The sequence below is a fragment of the Hyla sarda genome, chromosome 8, assembly GCF_029499605.1.
Source record: "Hyla sarda isolate aHylSar1 chromosome 8, aHylSar1.hap1, whole genome shotgun sequence".
NCBI classification, from domain to species: domain Eukaryota; kingdom Metazoa; phylum Chordata; class Amphibia; order Anura; family Hylidae; genus Hyla; species Hyla sarda.
In genome coordinates, this window is record NC_079196.1 from 53444552 (window position 1) to 53469110 (window position 24559).

Below are 24559 nucleotides of genomic sequence, written 5' to 3' on the forward strand. Positions count from 1 at the left end.
TCACCAGGACGTACATTTACGTCCTACGTTCTTAAGGGGTTAAAGGGCCAGTGTACCAATGATTGGTGCCTGGCCCAATCAGTCTAATTAGCCTCCACCTGCTCCCTGTCTTTTTAACCTCACTTCCCCTGCATTTCCTTGCCGGATCTTGTTGCCTTGTGCCAGAGAAAGCGTTTAGTGTTGTCCAAAGTCTGTGTTCCAGATCTTCTGCTATCGCCATTGACTACGAACCTTGCCGCCTGCCCCGACCTTCTGCTACGTCTGACCTTGCCTCTGTCTAGTCCTTCTGTCCCACGCCTTCTCAGCAGTCAGCGAGGTTGAGCCGTTGCCGGTGGATACGACCTGGTTGCTACCGCCACAGCAAGACCATCCCGCTTTGCGGCGGGCTCTGGTGAATACCAGTAGCAACTTAGAACCGGTCCACCGACGCGGTCCACGCCAATCCCTCGCTGACACAGAGGATCCACATCCAGCCTGCCGAATGATAACAGTAATGGAATAACTGGACCAAGTAAATGTGGAGTGTAACTAATGTGGAAACCAATGGGGCGCATGTGAAGAGAAAAGGGAGTGTTGGATAAAATAAAAATAACTAATAAAAATAATAACTATGTAAATATGAAATGAGTGATAATAAAATAATATAAAACTGTGAAAAGTGTAATAATACAAATATAAATGTGGAATGGAGATAAAAAAAATGCAAGTGGGATAATGTGAATTAAAAATTACATTACAGAAATTATTCATTGCAGAATTTTTTTATTATTGCAATCCATATGTGTATCTTCGTAAGGCTTACAATGAATAATATTATATCGTTAGTAAAAAGCGCTGGCTCGGTTTTCTGCTCTCTGCCCCTATACACCATAAGTTTCAGAATCTAGAGAAAAATAAAAATGGGTATTAATATACATAATATAGTAATACCAAATACATTAATAGAAAAAGTAGAAAAAAAAATTTGGAAAAAAATGTGTTAAGATCCAAAACAGTTCTCATTTTTTCGACAGATTAATCCTACTGCCACCACGTTTTGGGGTTGGAACGTGGTCCAATAGCATGAAACGTAGATCGTTTTCAGTGTGGCCCGCCTCAACAAAGTGCTTAGACACAGGTAAATCCATACTTTTTTTTACGTATGGAGTACCTGTGCTGGTTGAGGCGGGTCCTGAATTCCAAAGTGGTCTCTCCCACGTAAAGTTTTTTGGCAGGGACAAATTTAAATGTAAACAACAAAAGTAGAAATACAAGTCAAGAAAAATCTGATATTGTATTCCTTCTGTGCTTGGGGATGGCAAAATGTAGAGCCCTTTATCATGCGTGGACAGCTTGATAAAGGGAAAGCCCTGCATGGGAAAGAACCCTTCTTATTAGTCATTAGATATTTGGGTCTACCATTGTCACCTATGGATACATCTGTCTTGACTAATTTATCTAGCAAATTAGATGGTCTGCGGTACGACATAAGTGGTGGGTACCGAAATTTTGGTATCTCTGGGAAACTGTCCCTCTGGATCCCCCAATGTTTTCGTACTACTCTAGTTATTGCCCCGGCCCTCTCGTTGTATGTAGAGATAAAGGCAATGTGAGGCAGTATTTCTCGTTTGTCATTAGGCTGTATTAAGGTCTCGCGGTCCATCAACAAGACCCTATTTTTACTGGTTTCCAATCATTTTGAAGGGTAACCTTTTTGAGAAAAGTTTTTCATCATTGTATCAAGAGCTGGGTCAATCCCACCCTCCAGCCCCACGATGCGGTGAGCCCGCACCATCCGACTGGTTGGGAGGGATTTCACCATGGAGCGTGGGTGATGACTCTCGTACCTGAGTAACGAGTTACTGTCAGTAGGCTTGGTATATAGATCCGTGACCAACCGGCCATTTTGAATGATTACCAGTGTGTCAAGGAGGTGTATCAATTGTGTAGAAAATGTGAGAGTGAAGGAAATGTGAGAATTGATGTTATTAAGAAAAGTAAGAAAATCCGAAAGTTGTGATTGGGTACCAGTCCAGATGAGGAAGATGTCATCTATATAGTGCCACCACCCGAGCACAAGGCTGAAGTGGTGGCACGGATAGGTTGACATCTCCTCCAGGGCAGCCATGAACACTTTGGCGTATGTAGGCACCACATTGGTGCACATGGCGGTCCCTGACAACTGCAAATAAAATTGGTCATTAAAAAGAAAATAATTGTTCTTAAGTACAAGTTCGAGAAGTGACATGAGAAAAGTGCATTTTGCTGATGTGTGATCTGGAGTGATGGCCTGTTGTACTGCCTCCATCCCTGCCCCATGGGGGATGTAGGTGTACAATGTGGTCACATCCAGAGTAGCAATGATGGTGTCTGGTGGAATATTGATGGATTACATTTTGTGTAAAAAATCAGTGGTATCCTGCATATATCATCTGGAATTGGAGGAATATGGTCTCAGGACTTGATCTAAAAAATTTTAAATGTGGCAAGTAATTGATTCTCTCCCGGATACCATCGGTCTTCCGGGAGGGTTTGTCAGAGATTTATGAATTTTTGGTAAAATGTACAGGAAAGGTGTAGTCGGCTGAGTAACAGTAAGGAAATCAAATAGGGTCTTGTCGATGATCCCCTCTTGTAGCGCAGGTTCTAAACACACACTAATCTTCCTGGCAATAGTATTTTTGGGATCCGAGTTCAACTCCAAGTGGGTGGTTTAATCCCCCAGTTGGCAGTTGACCTCGATGATGTACTTCGAGCGGTCCACCATCACAACCGCCCCGCCCTTATCGGCGGGTTTGATGACGAAGTTGTGATCATGGACCAACTCGTTAATGGCAAGATGTTGAGCTTTGGATAGATTAAATTGGTGCCTGTACGTATCAGAGGTACGGATCTTTGCCAAGTCCTGCTTGACTAGCTTACAATATGTTTCAATGGCACCAGATATAACTTGGGAGTTAAAATTACTAGTAACATGTAGATCAAAATCAGATGCTACAAAACCAGAAGGTGGAGAGGAAGAAATAGAGGTCCCAGTACTTTCATTAGTTTTGCCAGCAAACCACACTTTCAGTTTAAATTTCCTGAAGAATTGTATACAGTCCAGTTCGAGCTGGAACCAATTGGGTGAGGAGGTGGGGCAGAAGCTTAAACCTTTCGCCAATAATTGCATTTGTGTAGAGGATTGGTGATCCCAAATATAGACACAGTTGTTGGTGTAATCAACAGTGTCACGGAACCATTTGTGTCTCTTAGTACCCACTATATATTGTGAGAAGGTGAAGGGGATAATAGTGGACGGTCAATATGTGTCACCAAGGCTCCTGGCCTTGGTGAAGAAAGACGGTATTTATTCAGTGTCTGTGCTGCAATGCAGATTTACACTGTGGCTGTAGTATGGCTGGAAGGCCAATCTGGGACGGCTCTTACTGGGAATGGTCAAGTGTAGGGTGGGGGCCATTCCCCACAATCTATGCCGCCTTTTGTTGGCCTTAAATGCAGCTTGCTTCATCAGCTGTGGGGGATTTGCATGTTGGAGCTCACTCTACCAGAGTGGTGAGGTATATAGGAAAAGGAAGCACAGAAAATGCGGGGGTTCTGTCTCCCAAGCGCTACTGTTTAGATGAAATCGAGATGCCAATAGATACACAGGATACTTTTATTTATTCTTGTATAAAAGGTACAACTGGACAACGTGTTTCGGTGTGTTCTCACGCCTTCCTCAGGTCCACAGTAAAAACTGCAAAGGTGCATATAAGTATACATACATGGTTGGTATATAAAAAACATATAAACATAGACATATATATAAATCCGGATGCCCCTTTTGGGTAAGTTCCATAAAAGAGTGATAATCAGGATAAAATCATCATAATGACACCAATAAAAAGGTATGTATAGATGGTCATGTAAAAGGTATGGTAATGTGTAGGGGAGACAGCAGGTCCTTATGTTAAAACATTTCGCATTATGATAGCAGATAGGTATGAATCCCTGGAGGTACTGAAGTCCGTAGTGATGATGACCTATAACATTAGGGGAAGGAGGTATAGGAAGGCAATGAAGGTTCTAGTGCTCATAGAAATTATGATGTACTGTAGCATCCAGGTGACACTATATAGGTCCTGATGCATTAAAACCTCCAGGTGACACTGTATGCGTCCTGACCCCAGCAGCACTGTCAGAGCGCGGCGTGGCGCGCATGCGCACGGACGTGCGCGTCCATGCGCATGCGTGTCCACAGCGTGAGGACTGAAGGAGCGCGGCATGGTGCGACTGCGCATTGTGATTATGTGTGTCGGGGAGTGTGTATATGTGTAGTGAAATAACTGAGGGAGCGCATATCGCGCTGGGTGATACAGGGGCAATGGGTGTGCTCCACCATCTGTGGTTACATGGAAAGCCCACCAGATATAGACCTTACATAATCTGGAGGAGGAGGAGGGGGCAACATAGCTAGTTGGATCTGATTAGAGTGAGGGAGGGAGGGAATGCAGTATGGGGGGGGAAACAGTTAAGGGGGGGAAGGTGGGAACAAAAGGGGGGGATTAGAAGGGAGTCCAGGATTAGTGGGGATGATAGAATATGGCGCAGTGGATGAATGGTGAAAGGTTTATTGATATGAATAAATAAATAAATATTGTGATGAATGAGTGGAATTGAGTATGGAGGGTGAATGGGTGGTCCGGAAAATGGAAAAGAGGTGGGGATAGTAAACAAGAAATTCTTTAAAACTATTTAATATAGTTTTAAATAATTTATTGTTCACTATGCCCACCCCTTTTCAATTTTCCGGACCACCCGTTCACTCTTGGAGGTCAGTACCACTGCATAGGTGTGGTACTGACCCTTCCCTCTTCTTTCCAGTATCCTATCTACTACGCCAGAGAGCGCCCAGTATCTCTTTTTTTTTTTTTTTTTTTCATTTTTCCTCCCTTTCTAGAGTGGTGTGTGCAGAAGATTGAATCAGTCTGTTGTACAGTTCTGCTGGGATGGATTTAATTAGCAAAATTTTTTTAATAAGGGGGTATAGAGACTAAAAGTACCACTATTAAATATACTAGGTTTATATATATAAAATACACCCATACAGCAAATGTACCATTGTGCCCAGAGCACGTTTCGTTATGCCGTACGGGTGTATTTTGTATATAAACCTGGTATATTTAATAGTGGTACTTTTAGTCACTATATCCCCTTATTGAAAAATGTTAGCAAAATAAATCCATCCCGGCAGAACTGTACAACAGGCTGATTCAATCTTCTGCACACGGCAGTGTAAACTATTTCTGCAGAACATCGCAGCTAGAAATATTGAATGTTATATATATATAAAGCACCAGTCTAAGAATAGTATTTGTCTATTCTAACCTTTACTGTAATACTATATTACAGTATTCTATTCATTTTCACAGGCTGCTTTGCATGTTAATATCGGCTGGCCGGGGCTCTCAGTTCCCTGCCCTGCTCACAAAAATTGTTCACTGCTTTTTAATAAAAAATAATTTCGCTTTAGAACATTAAAATTTTGTTGCCTACAAATTCAGGCATGGCCACAGTATCAGTTTTACATCTTTTATTTCTTTATTTTTGTGATACATAAAGGAAATTATTGAAATCCACATAGCAGACTTTTTTTCTTTTCAGCACAGAGTTGAAATAATTATTATCAATAAACAGTAGCTACAAAGGTCACAGGTTAAAGGAAATCTGTCATCAGAATCACCCGCACTAAACCTGTTACACAGGCTTGTAGTGCGGGTGATCCTGATTAAAACGCTCCTTACCTGGTTAAAAATGGTTCAGCGCTTCTTAAGATATCTATATTTTTAGTTTTCTGTTATTCCCTGGCTTGGGACTCAGTGGGAGGTGTTATCATCTGGGACTCGGCCACACGTCATTCTAGCTGGGCGGAGCTGCACCCCGCCTCATGAATATTCATGAACTTATCCTCCTTCTTTCTCGGTCTGGTGGGGAGGGCCGCGCATGCGCCGCGTTCCGTACACCCGGAAGCGGCGTTCTCCCCCCGGCTTCACTCAAGCTGCGGCCCTATACATGTAAGAAGAAGGGCTGCATAAGTGAAAAGCCGGGGGTGGGAGGAAGGGAGGGACGGAGGGTGTATTTATTCACAAACAGACCGAGAAAGAAGAATTAGATCAGGAGGATAAGTTCATGAATATTCTTTCATAATGTATTATCATTTTGTTATATAACTTTTATCTATATTACACAGGGCTGCAGGTCAGGCAAGGGTATAGAGAGTCCAGCAACATCCCACAATTGTTCAGCTATTTGTAACTAGGACAGAGCTTCATATATTCCACACTGAAGAGGGATTGGCTGATAAAGTCACATGCTCTATTCTGACCAATCTAAAAATACTTTCCCCTAACTGTCATTTTTATCTCAATAAACAATTAGAATATTTCTGTGTAATTGAACAGAGAATATTGCAAATGAATATGAAGATTGACAGGGGAAAGTATCTGTCTATTGGCCAGAACAATATATCCCCATACAGTGTGGGATATATAAACCCCTTCAAGTGTTCAAAATGGCAGAATCACTTGCTATAGAAGAAGGAATGCTTCTGACCTTTACATGCTTTTTTTTTCTTTTTTTACGGTGCGTGCAGCTGCCCCCAAATTATAGGTCTCCTGTGCAAAATAGACAAAAAAAATATAATGAAATCTTATTAAAATAATATATATATATATATATATATATGTGTGTGTGTGTGTTAATATATATATATCCTCTGCATTGAATTGGGCCAATTGCTGGGCAAAAATCAACTGACCCAATATTTTGATCAACAAACTCAGTTGTCCTTAGGATAACAGCGCAACCTGCTTCATGAGCTGGTAAAGATCAATGGATTTGCTACCATGTTGTTGGATCAGGGTTTCCCGTTGGGGCAGTTGTTACCAAAGGTTTGCTTGTTGAACCATTAAAACCCCACGTGATCTGAGTTCAGAAATTCAGGTAAGTTTGCTATCTATATGGAGATTTTTCTAGTAGACAAGGACCGGATAATTGCGGTCTATTTTTTATGCAAACTGTGCCCACCAATTTATCATTTAAACTTGATAAATAACTAGCTGAGTACCCGGCGTTGCCCGATTTTCCGTTCCTAATCCTTGTTGGGCAGGAAAATCAACAAAGGAGGAAGCTTTTGACTTTATATCCCATCCTCACATATTGTTGTCATATCCCAACCCTATATCCCGTCCCCATATCCTGTCCTCATATGTCAACCTCATATCCTGTCCTCATATCCCAACCTTATATCCTGTCCTCATATCTTGACCTCCTATCCTGACCTCCTATCCCATCCTCCTATCACGACCTACTATCCCTTCATCCTATCTCGATCTCATATCCCATTCTCATTTCCCGTCCTCATATCCCGACCTTATATCCTGTCCTCATATCCTGTACCCATATCCCATCCCCATATGAAGTACCCATATCCCGACCTCATATCCCGTCCTCATATCCCGACCTCATAATATCCCGTCCTCATATCTCGACCTCCTATCCCGACCTCATATCCCGACCTCGTATCCCGACCTTATATCCCGTCCTCCTATCTCGACCTCCTATCCCGACCTCCTATCCCGACCTCCTATCCCGTCCTCCTATCTCGACCTCCTATCCCGTCCTCCTATTCCGTCCTCCTATCACGACCTACTATCCCTTCATCCTATCTTGACCTCATATCCCATCCTCATTTCCCGTCCTCACAATCCCTTCCTCATATCCCGTCCTCATATCCCGACCTCATATGCCATCCTCCTATCCTGACCTCCTATCCTGACCTCCTATCCCAACCTCCTATCCCGTCCTCCTATCCCGTCCTCCTATCCCATCCTCCTATGCCGTCCTCGTATCCCTTCCTCGTATCCTGTCCTCATATCCCGACCTCAAATCCCGTCCTCATACCTCGTCCTTATGTCCCATCCTCATATCCTGTCCTCTACATACATTTCCTGTAGATTTGCATAGGACTTTGAACAAAAACCCCAACCCTCACAAATGTAGGTAGTTAAGGGTTAAATTAACAATCCTATATTTTAAGTGGACATATAAGTAACATGTGACTAAGTATTATCGAAATATCGCCAGACGCTTGGAAGTTATGCAGTAACATATATTTCCCATAGACTTGTATGGGATTTTAAACAAAAAACCCTTTTTCACACCCTTAAGGGTTGAATTTTGAAAAATCCTTTCTTATTCCTAGTCTACATCTTAAAAACAACACCTGTGAAAAAATTCAGCTTTCTAAGGGGTACTCCAGCCCACAAACACTTCTCCATAAGATAGGGGATAAGCGTATAGGGGCAGGATTAGCACTTTAACATAAAGCTGCCATCATGAACCCAATATCAAACACCCCTGTTTGTTTGGCTCGTCCGTTACACTGCAGATAGTTCTTTTCCTACTATCTCTCTCTTTTCTAGCTGCAGGTATTACAATGCTACATTTTCTGAAACTTGTGCAATAAACCAAATCGGTTGACTTCTCAACATCAACCCCTTAAGGACGCAGGGTTTTTCCGTTTTTGCATTTTCATTTTTTCCTCATCACCTTCTAAAAATCATAACGCTTTCAATTTTGCACATAAAATTCCATATGATGACTTATTTGTTTATGCCACCAATTCTACTTTGCAGTGACATTAGTCATTTTACCAAAATCTCCACAGCAAAATGGAAAAAAAATTCATTGTGCGACAAAATTTAAGGAAAAATTTCATTTTGTAACTTTGGGGGCTTCCGTTTCTACGCCGTGCATTTTCTCTTTATTCTGTAGGTCCATACGGTTAAAATGATACCCTTCTTATATAGGTTGGATATTGTCTTACTTTGGAAAAAAATCATAACTACATGCAGGAAAATTTATATGTAAAAAATTCTCATCTTCTAACCCCTATAACTTTTAAATTTTTCTGCGTACGGGCCGTTATGAGGACTAATTTTTTTGTGCCGTGTTCTGAAGTTTTTATCGGTACCATCTTTGTATTGATCGGTCTTTTTGATAGCTTTTTATTCATTTTTACATGATATAAAAAGTGACCAAAAATACGCTATTTTGTACTTTGGAATTTTTTTGTGCGTACACCATTGACCGTGCAGTTTAATTAACAATATATTTTTATAGTTCGGACATTTTTTTTTATGGGAAAAGAGGGGTGATTCAAATTTCTATTAGGGAAGGGGTTAAATAACCTTTGTTCACTTTTTTTTCCCACTTTTTTTTTGCAGTGTTATAGCTCCCATATGGGGCTATAACATTGCACACACTGATCTCTGTCACGATTCGGCTGGCAGGAGGTGGATCCTCTGTGCCAGAGAGGGATTGGCGTGGACCGTGCTAGTGGACCGGTTCTAAGTTACTACTGGTATTCACCAGAGCCCGCCGCAAAGCGGGATGGTCTTGCAGCGGCGGTAGTAACCAGGTCGTATCCACTAGCAACGGCTCAACCTCTCTGACTGCTGAAGATAGGCGCGGTACAAGGGAGTAGACAAGAGCAAGGTCGGACGTAGCAGAAGGTCGGGGCAGGCAGCAAGGATCGTAGTCAGGGGCAACGGCAGGAGGTCTGGAACACAGGCTAGGAACACACAAGGAAACGCTTTCACTGGCACAATGGCAACAAGATCCGGCGAGGGAGTGCACAGGTGAACACACTAATTAGACCAACTGCGCCAATCAGTGGCGCAGTGGCCCTTTAAATCGCAGAGACCCGGCGCGCGCGCGCCTTAGGGAGCGGGGCCGCGCGCGTCGGGACAGGACCGACGGAGAGCGAGTCAGGTACGGGAGCCGGGGTGCGCATCGCGAGCGGGCGCCACCCGCATCGCGAATCGCATCCCGGCTAGGAGCGGTATCGCAGCGCACCCGGTCAGTAGATCTGACCGGGGCGCTGCAGTAGCGAGGATGTTGCGAGCGCTCCGGGGAGGAGCGGGGACCCGGAGCGCTCGGCGTAACAATCTCTTACCCTGATCCCTGCAAAGCCACAGCTTTGCATGGATCAGAGAGATAGGGGCTCGATTGCTCATGCCTGTAGCTCAGGCTTGGAGGAATCAAATGCCGATCGGACACGACGGAGCAAGGTAAGGGGGTCTCCGCTTGTGTCCTAGCTGATTGAGACAGCGCGATTTTATCGCAATAGTCCCGATCAGCCCAACTGAGCTGCCGGGAAGCGTTTACTTTCATTTTTAGACGCGGCGATCAACTTTGATCGCCGCGTCTAAAGGGTTAATAGCGCTCGGCACAACGATCGGTGCCGCACGCTATTAGCCCAGGGTCCCGGCTATCATTAGTTATTTGTTTTTTTAACATTTATATTTTATTGAATTTTATGTAGATAACATATAAACAACAGATAAATTGGTCGTATTATAAAGGGCATTTGTCCAGTTACAGGGAATGACAGGTAGCAAATATTCAGTTGAAGAGCATAAAATCAACCTGTAGCTACATTACCAATGGATACTGCTAGACTGTCAATATGGCTGTAGCTAGCATCCTCAACACCCCAACTTTACTTTACTAATCTCCTGTCACCATATCAGCACACCACAACAAATGACAACTGTTCCCAACTACACAAAAACAAAGCAAAACAGATATAAAACAAAGAGTCACCACCTTCTCCCGACAGCTGTATGATCACCGACCGTATATCCCCTGGTCCCAGACAGCAGCGATCCTGAAAAGAAGGAAGCGCCATCACGCCCGAAAAAATTAAATAAATAGGGCTCCCGAAAATTGAAAGACCAAAAAATAAATAAAAAAATGTTAATGTTAATTTTTAAACAGGGATCAATTTATGTGGGCGGGCAGGGATCTAAAAATGTAGCCGACAATAATAAAAATTTAGAAAGGGGCCATTTAATGTAAGAATTATATATTTTTTATAATACATTTTTTTTTAAACATTTTTATTAGTAATGTGTTTTAATATTGTGTTTAATAAAGTTTGTGTGTGTGTTTCACTTTTTTTCTCTATTTAATTTTTTTTTTTAGGTAGTACTACTACTCCCAGCATGGAACAGACTGTTCCATGATGGGAGCTGTAGTGCCTGTACTAATAGACAGATCACAGCAGGTGTCACTCCTGACACCCGATGCGATTGTCCTTTCTATTGAAGAGATGGAGGTGCTTTCTCCTGTGCTCGCATATCTGCACTACACTCCGGCTGGCCAGTGAAGTGGATAGAATTCCAGATGATTCCAGCCAATCACAGCTCTCTGCGGGAAATATGAATAATAGGTATACATACAGCATATAAAAAGAAAAAGTCAGAGTGGCACCACTAGTTGTCCTGGACATAAATCACTGATTAATACTTGGAACTGAAAAGGATACAATAAGTGGGTATTCAGACCTGGGAACCTTGTCCTGCGGTTGTGCTAGGATCAATGAAATCGATGTCAGAAAGTAAAACTAGGTAATACAACAAAGGTAATCCTGCACTCACCGCCCAGGTACTGTGTGTTCAGCTCGTCTCAGGAGTGTAACATCCGACTGGCAGGTGTGCTTGGCGTGGGGCGCTTAGAGGCAACTGCCGGCGGTTTCACGCAATAATGCACTTCTTCTGGGCCGGTCTCTGAGTCACTTGTCACCTCCTTGGGCTCTGGCTGCACTGAATAGACTTTACCAACTGTTGTCCGTAACTTGGCGTCAGAGTTTTTTTTGCCCCCGTGCCTAGCCCAGGATCCAGCGGTATACCTTTGGGTGGTTATAGGCTAAACCATGCCCTGGCGTCACGAATACAAGGGGTTAATACCATCTGCCCCTAGGGTAACAACATCTGCCCTGCACCACACACCCCGCCACCAAAAATTTTTGGCGTCACGAACAGGATACGGGTGTAGGCTTTATGCCACAAGTCCTCCCCCCTAGTCTGAACTGTGTCCAATACTGTCTGCAAAAATGTTGATGTGAATAAAGTTTGCTCCAGAAAGTGAATGGGACTTTGTCAATGGAATGTGTTTTACCCGAGGCGCTTGTGAAATAGAGGGGGAGGTGAAGAAAAAACTGTCATCTGCTATTGAGGATAACCCTGAAGTCGTGAACATTAAGGGCAAAATTCGTACTGAAGCAATGTTATGTGCCAAGATGTCTGCCGCCATACCTGAAAGGGTTAATCTGTTGGAAGAAAAGCACGCAAAAGGATCCCGCCATGGCCAGCGTCCCGTCCCAGGGCGTCCAAGTCGTAGTTCCTAGTCCCAAGTGGAACTTGAAAGGTCCAACTCTTGTTGCCAGTGGGGCGGAAGAAGAGGACACACCGCTGAGTCCCTTCCAGTCCCAGGCCCTGTTAATGACGAAGTTCCGGATGGCGGCCATTTTGCTGGATATCGGTATAAGAAGTGCTCCACTTCTTATACCGATATCCAGCAAAATGGCCGCCGTCCGGAACTTCGTCATTAACAGGGCCTGGGACTGGAAGGGACTCAGCGGTGTGTCCTCTTCTTACGCCCCCCTGGCAATAAGAGTTGGACCTTTCTGCCATCTTCTTGCTCTCATCAGGAACGTCCACAAGACTTAAGATGTCTGGCTCCGCTCCGGAGCCAGACATCTTAAGTCTTGTGGAAGTTCCTGATGAGAGCAGGAAGATGGCAGATGCGCAGCAGACTATGTGTGCAGAGAGTCCGTAGATAGCGCCAGAAGGCCCGGCAAGTTGCTGTGGCCGCGGCGCAGATGTCCCAGGAGCTAGTAGATCGTCTGCAGAGATTCTCCATCGGGGCCGAAGACGCCCACCTGAAGGTTCCTTTGCCCTAGGATGATGGGGATTGGCCTCCGACCCCGGAGGAAGGTACGCCGAAGTCTTCACGAGAACCGTCGCCAGTGAGGTTGTCTACCCCTCCATCTACCCCCAGTCCAGAGCCAGCACCCCAGGTCCAGCAGCCCCCAGCACATCTCCAGTCATCACTGCTACCCAAGTGGTTATTTGGCGATGAGCCAGCACTTATCCAGTTCATGAGGGATCATCTCCTACCCCTGCCAAGGAAGGCGCATCCTTCTGTTCCAACTGCCCAGGCCGAGAAGGTTAAACGGGAGGCCAAAGTGGCTGCCATCATGGAAGAATTAAGGGTGCAGAGGAGAAGAGAGTATGGCCCTCAAGTCATGCCTTATGAAATACGTCAAGTTCAGCAGCAGGACACTAAGAGCCTTGAAGGCTTGTACATCAGAAGGCTTGAACAACCCAAGAGGAAGAGCCATCCTTAGAGCAGCAGAGAGCCACAGTCATCAAATTCAACAGAGTGAGGGGGTATGGCACAATAATGGACTACCACCACGGTGGTACTATTCTAGTCAACAGGAGAGCAGTGAAGAGAGAGACTACCTCCCTCCACCCCTACACTCCCTAGAGAGTGGGGAGATTGTAGAATACAGCCCTGTACAGAGCCTGCAAGGGGAATGGGCAGCAGCCATCACCAGACCCAAAAATCCTATTTCCCCTCTAAAGATTGGGACTCAGATCCATTTGGTCTCCTGCCACCAAGCGTAAAGGGAAAAGTCATTCAAGAACAATGGTATCCTGAGTCACCTGTTATGGACCCCTGATATCTGTGTCGAGGGTCTTCTACAATTGTGTCCAGGCTTAATCCTGTGGTCGAGGAGGCTTGGCCTAACCAATGGGCACCGACTAAAGTGACTCGGCCTACTCCTGCTGAGGAGGTGGTTTGGCCGGCCCAACAGGCACCTACACCTGGTGCCCCAGTAGCGCAAGCTGCTGCTGTTCAAGTGGTGGTTACTGTGAGCCCGACCATCACTGAATCCAGTTTGTCCCATGAGTCATGGGATACTCATGTCAGCCCCATTGAGGGGGCACAGTCTCGTGGTCCTCGGTACATGTCTCAACCTAGAAAGCAAGGTGACTGCCGAGGTTGGGATGGAAAGTTGCCACAGTGTTTGAAGATTACAAGATGTCTACTACTATTGAGTCGTGAGACTAACTGTGCTTCATGCAAAAACATTGTTGTTGTTTATAGATTCCTGCAACGTTCAAGATAAGTGCCTGACGAACTTGTCAAGAAGTTTACTTGTAACCACATGCGTAAGTGTTCCTGCCTGGCTTTCAGCCGTGACCCTTTACTGAGAAATCAAAATGTACTTGAACTGTAGAGCAGTACCCTCTATATGTATATTGTTACGCCGAGCGCTCCGGGTCCCTGCTCCTCCCCGGAGCGCTCGCGGCGTTCCCCTCTCTGCAGCGCCCCGGTCAGACCCGCTGACGGGGAGCGCTGCACTGACACTGCCGACGGGGATGCGATTCGCATAGTAGGACGCGCCCGCTCGCGGATCGCATCCCAATCCACTTACTTGTCCCGGTCCCTGGCTGTCACGTCCTGTTCTCTAAGATTTAAAGGGCCAGTGTACCAATGATTGGTGCCTGGCCCAATCAGTCTAATTAGCTCCCACCTGCTCCATGCCTTTATAAACTCACTTCCCCTTCCCTGCATTGCCGGATCTTGTTGCCCTTGTGCCTAGAGAAAGCGTTTCCTGTGATTGCCATACCAGTGTTTCCAGACCTTCTGCTATTACCATTGACTACGAACCTTGCCGCCTGCCCTGACCTTCTGCTACGTCTGACCTCGTCTCTGTCTAGTCTTTCTGTCCCACGCCTTCTCAGCAGTCAGCGAGGTTGAGCCGTTACCGGTGGATACGACCTGGTTTCTACCGCCGCAGCAAGACCATCCCGCTTTGCGGCGGGCTCCAGTGAATACCAGTAGCAGCTTAGAACCGATCCATCGGTACGGTCCACGCCAATCCCTCGCTGACACAGAGGATCCACATCCAGCCTGCCGAATCCTAACATTAGATCCAGCCATGGATCCCGCTGAGGTTCCGCTGCCAAGTCTCGCTGACCTATCCACGGTGGTCGCCCAGCAATCCCAACTGATCGCCCAACAAGGTCAGCAGCTGTCGCAGTTGACCGCCATGCTACAGCAACTTCTGCCACAGCTACAGCAGCAACCATCTCCTCCGCCAGCTCCTGCACCTCCTCCGCAGCGAGTGGCCGCTCCTAACCTCCGCTTGTCCCTGCCGGACAAATATGATGGGGACTCTTAACTCTGCCGTGGTTTCCTGTCTCAATGTTCCCTACATTTGGAGATGTTGTCGGACCAATTTCCCACAGAACGGTCAAAGGTGGCTTTCGTGGTTAGTCTCCTGTCTGGGAAGGCCTTGTCATGGGCCACACCGCTATGGGACCGCAACGATCCTGTCACTGCCACTGTTCAGTCCTTCTTCGCTGAGGTTCGTAGTGTCTTCGAGTAACCAGCCCGAGCCTCTTCTGCCGAAACTGCCTTGTTGAATCTTGTCCAAGGAGATTCTTCTGTGGGCGAATATGCCAACCTGCATGAACTTATCCATTTGGCCACTCGCATTGACATGCATTTTTCTGAAAGACACCAGGAGCTCCGCCAGGAAAAGGACCTTGATCTCTGGGCGCCTCTCTCCCAGTATCCTTTGCAATCTACCCCTGTGCCTCCCACCGAGGAGGCTATGCAAGTGGATCGGTCTCGTCTGACCCATGAAGAGAGGACTCGCCGCAGAGATAAAAATGTATGTCTGTACTGCGCTAGTACAGAACATTTCCTAGTGGATTGCCCTATTCGTCCTCCACATCTGGGAAACGCACGCACCCAGCTCACGTGGGAGTGGCGTCTCTTGGTGTGAAGTCTGCTTCTCCACGTCTCACTGTGCCCGTGCGGATTTCCCCTTCTGCCAATTCCTCCTTCTCAGCTGTGGCCTTTTTGGACTCTGGTTCTGCAGGAAATTTTATTTTGGCCTCTTTTGTTAATAGGTTCAACATCCCTGTGACCCGTCTCGTCAAGCCGCTCTACATTTCTTCTGTCAACGGAGTAAAATTGGACTGCACTGTGCGTTACCGCACAGAACCCTTGCTTATGAGCATTGGGCTGCATCACGAAAAAATTGAATTTTTTGTTCTGCCCAACTGCACCTCTGAAGTCCTCCTCGGTCTGCCATGGCTCCAATGTCATTCTCCTACCGTTGACTGGACCATCGGGGAGATCAAGAAATGGGGTTCATCTTGCCACAAACGATGCCTCACATCTGCTCCCACTTGTCTAACTCCTGAGGTGCCACCCATACCGGCTCCTCCCAAGGCTTACCAGGATATTTTCGGCAAAAAGCAAGTTGGGATTTTGCCTCCTCATAGCCCCCTTCCTGTTAACACTCTGCCCCGTGGCAAGCTTCACCCTCTGCCCCCCCTCCCCATTCCCACTTCTTCTGGATTGCCTGCCATTGATGAATTTACCCAGGACTTCTCTGTCTTCCGGAAGGAAACTCAAGAATCGCTCCCAATGGCCTCGTCTCATGTGAAGGGACAAGCAGACAAAAAGAGGGGGAGACCTAAGGGGGGTTACTGTTACGCCGAGCGCTCCGGGTCCCTGCTCCTCCCCGGAGCGCTCATGGCGTTCCCCTCTCTGCAGCGCCCTGGTCAGACCCGCTGACCGGGAGCGCTGCACTGACACTACCGACGGGGATGCGATTCGCATAGCGGGACGCGCCCGCTCGCGGATCGCATCCCAATCCACTTACTTGTCCCGGTCCCCGGCTGTCACGTCCTGGCGCGCGCGGCTCCACTCCCTAGGGCGCGCGCGTGCCAGTTCTCTAAGATTTAAAGGGCCAGTGCACCAATGATTGGTGCCTGGCCCAATCAGTCTAATTAGCTCCCACCTGCTCCACGCCTTTATAAACTCACTTCCCCTTCCCTGCATTGCCGGATCTTGTTGCCCTTGTGCCTAGAGAAAGCGTTTCCTGTGATTGCCATACCAGTGTTTCCAGACCTTCTGCTATTACCATTGACTACGAACCTTGCCGCCTGCCCTGACCTTCTGCTACGTCTGACCTCGCCTCTGTCTAGTCCTTCTGTCCCACGCCTTCTCAGCAGTCAGCGAGGTTGAGCCGTTACCGGTGGATACGACCTGGTTGCTACCGCCGCAGCAAGACCATCCCGCTTTGCGGCGGGCTCTGGTGAATACCAGTAGCAGCTTAGAACCGGTCCACCGGTACGGTCCATAAGTTAGGACTGTAGCCTTATTTGAAGTCCCAGTCCACTAGCTCTAAATGTGTGTAGAAATGTGTCTAAATGTTCTCTCTCATGTCCATGTGTCCAGGATACTTTACTGGCCAGAAGGTATTCCTGATATCTAAACAGAACATGTCAAGGTAACGTTATTGTCCAGTGTAAAATGTATTGAGTTCTGGGGGGAAGTGTGTAGAACCGAGGGACCCCAGCAGCCAAGGCATTGGGTAGATAGCCTCCGGCAGCCCAATCCGAAAATTCATATATAATTGTTATGCATATTGTTTTTGGAGTGTGTCAAGAGAACAGGTACAAGGTAAAAATTCCCTTCATATGTTTAAGAGCATGTCTGGACATTCACCATGCCATATGGACTCATTTGTGTTTGCCATCAGACCTGGAAAGGACATTGTGTTAAAAATGCCGCAGGAACTGTCATTGGCCCCAGTGGTCACTTTGGTCCTCCGCCCTGCAGGACTGGGCATCGAGGGGGACTGTATTTAAGAGGGGGAATTTGTGGTGGCCCAGTATGAGATGGTGTTGCCCCGTACTTTTCCTGCCCTGTCCAGCAGTGTCCCTCAGTGTCCCCTGTTGTTGTTTCCCCATTTGTACATACGTTTTGTATTATAAGATGTGTTATACCTTGAACTTCTTAAAGATGCAGGGCGTACCTGTACGCCCTGCACCCGGTCCCGGTATATAACGCGGGGTCATGCCAGGTTGGTCCCGGAGGCTAATGCCAGCTGCGACCCTGGGCTAATAACGTGGGGCACCGATTGTTGTGCTGCGTGCTATTTACCTTTTAGACCCGGTGTTCAAAGTTGATCGCCACATCTAAAATGAAAGTAAAAGCTTCCCGGCAGCTCAGTCGGGCTGATCGGGACCATCATGGTGAAATCGCAATGTCCTAAACAGCTAGAACGCAAGCGGAGGTCCCCTTACCTGCCTCCGTCGCGTCCGATCGGCGATTGATTGCTCCCAGCCTGAAATCCAGACTTGAGCAATCAACACTGATCGGTGTATGAGATCGTTATGTTCAGTGTAATAGCCACTAGGCTATTACACTGCAAAAAAAAGTGTGAAAAAAAGTTAATAAAGATCATTTAACCCCTTCCCTAATAAAAGTAAGAATCACCCCCCTTTTCCCATTTAAAAAATAAAAACTGTGTAAATAAAAATAAAAATAAACATATGTGGTATCACCACGTGCGGAAATGTGCGAAATATAAAAAATATATCGTTAATTAAACCACACGGTCAATGGTGTATGCACAAAAGAATTCCAAAGTCAAACATAGCGTATTTTTGGTCACTTTTTACATAATGAAAAAATGAATAAATAGCGATCAAAAAGTCTGATCAATTTAAAAAGGGTACCGATAAAAACTTCAGATCATGGCACAAAAAATGAGCCCTCATACCAGCCCGTACGCGGAAAAATAAAAAAAGTTATAGGGGTCAGAATATGACAATTTTAAACGTATACATTTTCCTGCACGTAATTATGATTTATTTTAGAAGTAATAAAAAATCAAACATATATAAGTAGGGTATCATTTTAACTGTATGGATCTACAGAATAAAGATAAGATGTCATTTGTACTGAAAAAGTCACTGCGTAGAAACAGAAGCCCCCAAAAGTTACAAAATGGCATTTTGCTGTGAATATTTTGGTAAAATGACTAAGGTCACTGCAAAGTACAATTGGTGGCACAATAAATAAGCCAAATATGGAATTTTAGGTGCAAAATTGAGAGTGTAATGATTTTTAGAAGGTGATGAGGAAAAAATGAAAATGCAAAAACGGAAAAACCCTGCGTCCTTACGGGGTTAATAAAATGTACCATGTGATTGTTACCCGGGAGGTATCAATGACCAGCTGACCACAAGGGTGACCTATGGGCTCCCTACTAGTCTTCCCTATATAAGCTCTGGGTGGAGCTAGCTTCTCTCTCTTGTTGCTGAGGTCCAGTGCAGTCAAGCTGACTCAGTGTGCGGGTCCAGAGCATTGGAGGCCTCAAGCCCAGTCTGCAGCCACAGTCAAGTGCAAGTAAGCTAAACCAGCAATAATTGTCAGTCACCAGTCAAGTCAAGTCGTCTGTCTAGTCAATGTGGCCTGCACTAAAATACCCAGTCCTATTTCTAGTCCCAGCGAACCTGCAAGGTCTCTGAGTCACTGGTCACCTCCTTGGGCCCTAGCTGCACTGTATAGACTTTACCAACTGTCTACCCTTAATAAAGCTACCGTTGTCCGTAACTTGGCGCCAGAGTCTTTATTGCCCGCGTGCCTGGCCCAGGATCCAGCGGTACACCTTCGGGTGGTTATAGGCTAAACCACACCCTGGCATCACGAATACAAGAGGTTAATACCATCTGCCCCTAGGGTAACAACATCTGCCTTGCACCACACACCCCGCCACCACACAAGTCAGTAACTGAGGGCACATTAGGGACAAAATCAGAAGAAGGTGGATGCTCACGAAGAAGTCCAACAGGTCAAAAGCTAGGAAGTCATGTTTAAATCCAAATTAGCAAACAAGGAGTAAATGGTATAGCCTGGATAAGGTCAGAGCAACAGTGTCTAAGTGCAAGAAAGCTGCCATTACACCAAACACTGAGGCACTCTCATGTCATAATTGGCTGTCCAGCCCAGCTGACAGCAAGGCTGGTGGCCAAGGAAACAACACAGACAGTTGTATTATTCATATTTTTAACTGACATGTTAAGTAAACATCCACAGTGCAGGTAGAAAAAGTAAGTAAACCCATGTAAATGATTGATTTAAGTGCCTATTGTCAAAAGATATTTCAGTTACGGAGATCAGATTCGAAGTGCTGGGTTTACAGCTGCTGTGCCCACTAAATAACAGCACCTTTAGTTACAGAAATCTGTTCTACTCAGAAAAGATTGGTTAGTGTGAACCCTGCCACTTTCAGAAGACCTTACAAAAAGTATAGAGACACATCATGCTGAAAAATGCTACAAAAGCCTTTCTAAAGACCTGGGTGAGAAACATTGTCGACAAATTCTAAACTCTTGCTACTCTCCCTATGAGTGAGCAATATGTTAAAATTACTCCAAAAACAGGCAGTGAGATGAGGAAGAACCCAATGGTAATGGCAAAATACTCCACAAACTGAATGAATCCTCTGAATATCTGTCCACCATTAGTCCACCTGATGAAGGATCGTAACACATGTCAAGGTGGTGGTGGGATGCATCAGCGACCTCCAATATGTCCCAGCTAGGTGAGGAATGATTACTTATGTACATGCCACAATAATATGCTGTTTAGTTATTTAATACTTATTATTTTGTCACTGTTGTGAGTGTCAATGTTTTGTAGGTTAGGCACCATAAGTAAAATACAAAAATGGGGCTTATGGAAGGACACCCCAGGGAAAGCTGCTGACAAGAAAGACTCACAGTCTGTTCACCTGCACTAAACACAATATACTGGGTTATAGGGCGGATGAACAGCATTAAAAAAGGGGTTACTTAATTTAATAGGTGTAGTTGCAGAGTTATGTACACTTCCTTGTCTATTGCTATGGCATTGCTGTGCGCAATGGAGACAGGTAGACGGCTCGCCAAGCTCAATGTTAAGTGCCTGCCCGCCCCCGGGATGAATATTCTAATTTCTTCACTCCTGCTGGCTAATGAGTACTCTGCTCTCTGCTCCATGCACTGTGGATGTTCACTCAATGTGCTCAATAAGGCTGGGTTCACATATATCAGGCATCCGGCACAGTTTCCCTCCAGCATACACCGGAGGGAAACTGAAGTTACAACTGATCCCATTCATTTGAATGGGACACTTCATATTCATCCAGCGACTTTATTTTGACATGGTTGGACACTCCGGAGGTCACCGGACAGAGGAATGCAGTTTGCTGCGTACCCCTGTCTGCTATGCAAAAACAATGGATGCTGGTTCAATACAACTGATGACAACTTGTCATCAGTTGTGACATCAGTTTTGTCTAGATTTAGGCTGAGTTCACCTATGCCAGATGCCGAACATATGTGAACCCAGCCTTAAAGGGGTACTCCACTGGAAAATAAATAAACTGGTGCCACTACAGATTTGTAAATGACTTCTATTTAAACATCTTAATCCTTCCAGTACCTATTAGCTGCTATATGCTTCACAGGAAGTTCTTTTCTTTTTTAATTTCCTTTCTGTCTGACCACAGTGCTCTCTCCTGACACCTCTGTCCATGTCAGAAACTGTCCAGAGCAGGATAGGTTTGCTATGGAGATTTGCTCCTACTCTGGACAGTTCCTACAATGGACAGAGGTGTCAGCAGAGAGCACTGTGGTCAAGGAAATTCAAAAAGAAAATAACTTCCCATGGAACATACAGCTGATGATAAGTACTGGAAGGGTTAAGATTTTTAAATAGAAGTGATTTACAAATCTAAAATACAAAGTAGAAATGGATATCTGGCACTTCACCTTTGCAGTATGTGATTCCTGTGGGTATGGATGCAGGAATGGGAATGAGCACGAATAGTAGAGTGTGGAGGTGCAGATCACAAGAGATAATGGCAAATCTCAAACATGAAGGAAAACAGAAGATCGCACTCACCACTGCAGCTCAGGATCCTTTTATTAAAACATCAGTGGCAGGTACAGGAGATCCAGACGCGGGGGCGCCTCCATGGGTGTTGGCTAGACGAAGTGTTTGCTAGACGAAGTGCACTTGCTGCACGAAATGGACACCGTCCCATGGAGGCGCCCCCGCGTCTGGATCTCCTGTACCTGCCACTGATGTTTTAATAAAAGGATCCTGAGCTGCAGTGGTGAGTGCGATCTTCTGTTTTCCTTCATGTTTGTGATTTACAAATCTGTTTAACTTTCTGGCACCAGTTGATTTAAAAAAAATGTTTCCTAGGGGAGTACCCCTTTAAAGATTGTGTATTGTCTATAATTGTGACTCAGATAAGTCAGATCAATCAGATCTTATTAGTAATACAGTAAATGCAGACAGAAATACAGGGAATTCCAAAGGGTTCAATTACTTTTTCTAGCAAAAACGTTCATAGTAATCCTCCAAGTGTACTATTTTAGGGTGCGTTCAAACTGAGCAAATCAAGAGGAATTCACACTAAAAAATTTACGTGCGGAAAAAAGAATTTTCTTTTCGCGCGGAAATTGCATGGAACTCGCGCGGAATTGGGTGCGGAAATGGGGGAGAAAGAAGCGAAAGGTTTTTCAGCCATTTCCGCACGAATTGACCATTGACTTCTATTGATTTCAGCTAGCGGATTCCGCTTGAAGAATGAACATGTTCTTTCTTCAAGGGGAAAGGAATTCAGTGTCGGAATCCTGCTAGCAGAATTTCTGATGTGTGAACAGGACAGCAGAAAAAACATTAAAATCAATGGGCAGAGGGGATGTGCATTAATTTGGAGCGGAGAATTCAACGGGAATTATCTGAGTAAATTCCTCTTGAATTACTCAGTGTGAACGCACCCTTAGACAGTGGGGGAGATTTATCAAAACCTGTACAGAGGAAAAGTTGCTAAGTTGCCCATAGCAACCAATCAGATCGCTTCTTTCATTTTGCAGAGGCCTTGTTAAAAATGAAAGAAGATATCTAATTGGTTGCTATGGGCAACTCAGCAACTTTTCCTCTGCACAGGTTTTAATAAATCTTACCCAGTGTGTCTGCCACTTTTGGGGCAATAGGAATGAGACACTAAAGGGGCATCGGTGGCTGATATGAAAGTATTTTGTACAGTATAGACAACTTTGTCTAACACCATGATAATATTGAGCACCGTGACTTATGCAGAATACAGACTGCCATAAATGAATTTGAATTCTCTGCTGCTGCTCATACTGATTATTAGACTGATTCCCCGTGTAAATTTTTTTTTATAAAAAATAAAAAGCTTTTTCTCTAGTGCCCCCTATTGAAGGTAACTTCTCTGTAAGTCCATCCCAACAGTAGATGTGTCAGAAGATGCATCAGTGGGTTGGACATTGTCTTACAGGGAGGTTACCTCCAAAAGGTGGCACTAGAGAGACTTACCGTATTTTTTGTCCTATAGGACGCTCCGGCGTATAAGACGCACCCAATATATAGGTGCAAAATCTAAAAAAATAAAGATTTTGAACCCAATAGTGGTCTTCAACTTGCGGACCTCCAGATGTTGCAAAACTACAACTCCCAGCATGCCCGGACAGCCGTTGGCTGTCCGGGCATGCTGGGAGTTGTAGTTTTGCAACATCTGGAGGTCCGCAGATTGAAGACCACTGCATAGGAGGTAATACTCACGTGTCCCCGCCGCTCCGGACCCGTCACCGCTGCCCTGGATGTCGCTCCATCGCTGTCGCCGTGTCCCCGTTGCTCCGGAACGTCTCTGCTGCCGGCCAGGTATCCTCGCTCTCCGTCGCCGCCATCACGTCACGTACGCAACGACGTGATGACGAGGAAGGAGAGCGCCGGCCATACAGAGGATCCCTGAACGGAGAAGACACCGAGGAGGCAGGTAAGGTCCCTCCCGGTGTCCTGTAAGTACTAACCCGGCTATTCAGTCGGGTTGTTCGGGACCGCCGCGGTGAAATCGCGGCGGTCCCGAACAGCCCGACTGAACAGCCGGGTTAGTGTCACTTTCCCTTCAGACGCGGCGGTCAGCTTTGATCACCGCATCTGAAGGGTTAATACAGGGCATCACCACGATCGGTGATGTCCTGTATTAGCCGCGGGTCCTGGCCGTTGATGGCCGCAGGGACCGCCGCGATAGGGGTGTATTCGCCGTATAAGACGCACCGACTTTTTTTGGGGAAGAAAAAGTGCGTCTTATACGGCGAAAAATACGGTAACGTTTTTGCTTCTGAATGAGAGACGATTTTTTCCCATGGAGCATTGCCTGGCCTATAATACTCCCTATTCCAGCTATCAGTCTCCACAAGGAGAATCAATACCTCCTGAGAATATGTATCAGGGCTTATTCACATTGCCGGGCTGCTCTGCTAATGGGAGCTCTGCCGTAAGGATGAGAGTTTAGCGGAGAAAAAACTACTACATGTCCTATTTTTTCTCCACTCAACTGTAAAATACTGGACACCCGAAGGACTCCATTCAAGGCAATGGGATCCTGTGTGTTGTCAGTTGTGCTCCAACCGTTCAGGGTCCATTCGGCTTAAAAAAGATGAGCCAATGGAACCCTGAATGGTTGGAGCACAATGGCAGTGTGAACATAGTCTTAGGAAACTACTGACAATCCTTTATATGCAGGGTAACATGAAGGCAGAGTGTAAAATGCAAGCGCACTTGAAAGGTTTGATGGAATTTAATACTTTTTGTCATTTATGCCTACCCCATAAGATATTCTATTAAACAATATATAAGATTTATATGTCACAGAATGCTGGATAAGCAAAACATGCCTTTAACTGCAGAAGCATGCAGAAACTAAATACATTTTATACAATATAGTCTAAATAGGGTCTGAGTCCTGCTGGCTTCTTCTAGCTTCTACCTTTCTATGATTCATATG

At 45.5% G+C, this 24559-nt stretch overlaps 1 long non-coding RNA gene across 1 annotated transcript in view; it reads right to left on the bottom strand.

Annotated features, from left to right (window-relative positions):
* Nucleotides 1-745: 745 nt before the first annotated feature.
* Nucleotides 746-24559, bottom strand: part of LOC130283868 (uncharacterized) — a 63189-nt gene continuing 39375 nt past the window's right edge. Inside the window, exon 3 of the long non-coding RNA XR_008846870.1 lies at nucleotides 746-883. This is a non-coding gene — a long non-coding RNA (uncharacterized LOC130283868). The remainder of the gene's footprint in view (nucleotides 884-24559) is intronic.